Source organism: Frankliniella occidentalis, unplaced genomic scaffold (assembly GCF_000697945.3).
Source record: "Frankliniella occidentalis isolate FOCC.00 unplaced genomic scaffold, Focc_3.1 Scaffold61, whole genome shotgun sequence".
Classification (NCBI taxonomy): domain Eukaryota; kingdom Metazoa; phylum Arthropoda; class Insecta; order Thysanoptera; family Thripidae; genus Frankliniella; species Frankliniella occidentalis.
The window spans coordinates 804,433-806,321 of NW_026267191.1; the positions used below are offsets into that span (position 1 = coordinate 804,433).

The 1,889-nt window shown below is 53.1% G+C and overlaps 1 protein-coding gene across 5 annotated transcripts in view; it reads right to left on the reverse strand.

Annotated features, from left to right (window-relative positions):
- LOC113209862 (lachesin) overlaps positions 1-1,889 on the reverse strand; it is a 206,866-nt gene that overhangs the window by 126,080 nt on the left and 78,897 nt on the right. For all 5 annotated transcript variants that reach the window (XM_052267915.1, XM_052267918.1, XM_052267916.1 and 2 more), the window contains exon 2: positions 1,209-1,295. The gene's annotated coding sequence lies outside the window, so the exon portion shown is untranslated. The remainder of the gene's footprint in view (positions 1-1,208; positions 1,296-1,889) is intronic.

Sequence of the window (1,889 nt, forward strand, 5' to 3'; positions counted from 1 at the left end):
GAATTTAAACGTTTACAAAACGTCTAAACTTTGCACACCACGCAAGTGAGCAACTTGAGTTAAACAATGTAATGTGCTAAATCACAACTTGCACACGTTTGGTGTGCAAATATTGCACACTTGTTTTACCAGTGTACACTGTACAAGGGAGTTGAGATTGAGACCCCCTACCCCCTCGTCATGAACTTACAATCCACGTTAAAAAGGTTTTCGGAGTTCAAGACACGGTCGTTGGATGTCAATGGCGTCTAAGGTCCAAGATTGGGTCTTAAAATTCAAGAAACTTTCTTTTTTACCGTGTATATTTTGTAATTTACTATTTACAAAATGTGTTGTAAATTTGCGGAAATTGCGCAAGCCCGCCAAAGTCTCCTGTGTTCCGAGGACACGGTACTGGCGCTATGAAGCAGGGTTGCAGCGCGCAGAGGGCCGCCGGTGCAATCCCGGCTCAAGTGGAGTGGAAGTGAGACGGCATCAGTCAAAGGCAATCGCGCATAGGACCGCTGGGGGCCGTCCCGTGATCCACCTGGCTGGGCCTTTGTTTGTAACGAGGTGGAGCGGGCTCTCACACCGTAGCGACCCCCACCGCGCCCCCGGCCCCCGAGAGCCCTGCCCAGGCTCATTGGTATTCCGGTCGCCACCACCCAATCGTCACCACTTCCCGTCGCTTCCGCTGCCCCTTACCCCCTCTCCAGTCTCAGCGGGGCGCGGCACGGGCTGCCCTCCTCTCTGTCTGTCTGTCTGTCTGTCTGTCTCTCTCTCTCTCTCTCTCCCTCGGCACTTCGCAGCCCGCAGTTTCCCTTTAGTTTATTTGACCGAGTCTTTTGTACGTCATCATCATTTGCAAATTGGGTGGGGCGGGCGGGAGAGTGAGAGAGAGAGGCACTAAGAGAGGGAGAGGAAGAGGGAGGAAGAGAGAGAGGGAGGAAGAGAGAGAGAGAGAGAGAGAGAGAGGAGAGAGAGAGAGAGAGTAGGGGGTGTAGTAATGTCCCTGTCACGACAGAGCCGGCCCACCTCCACACACAGCACACCTGGCCCTACCCAGACAGCTGTCGTGTGTCGTGCCAATACCCCTCGTCCGCAAATCCTGGGGCGTAATTGTGGGAAAGCAGCGCGAACTTTCCGCGTCTCTCTCCTTTAATGAGCAACAGCAGGAGCAACAGCAGCCGGGCTGACGGGGAGTATCGACAGCGGCAGGAGCTACTCACCGCTGGGGCTGGGCTCGCCCACGGACTAGTGCGGCTTCTCGGCGACGACCCGGGCTACCCGGGCGCACTCCGCTCCAGGGGCCGCATCTGTAACAGACAAACAGAAAGCGTCAGTGTGGCTTCGCTTAGGACCCTTTGAAAGCACGACGGCGGAAACCCGAGTGAGTGAATGAATATGCCGCACGCAAGTGTGTGAATTTCAGAAACAAAATTCGCACGTTTACCCTCTGAAGCGTATGCATGGGCATTCACCCATCTGCAAGTGTGCAACATTCGCAGTCGCTAGTTTTAAAATATTAAACAGGTGTTAAACAAATGTTCAGAGGGCCTACATGAGCACCGAGAACACACGACACGAACTTTCATAGTGCAAGGTCGGAGTCGGGTACGTGGGCCTTTTGAAAAGAAATTATAATTAAAACACTGCCAAAAAATCTTTTGAAAAAGCGCAAAAAAGAAAACAATAGAAAGTTCGCACGTTCGCGTTCCAAGACGTGCAAGAGATGGGAGGATGGGGGAGAGTAGGGGCGAAGAGGGCCCTTCGCGACTTGCAAGAGGGCGCCGCCCTTACGCAGCCTCCCCCCTTTTCAGACTCACCGCAAAATCTGGATTAATACAACGGAACGGGCCGAAACCTACGGGACGATAACTTTTTAATATTGGCCACGGCACGCCGTTCGT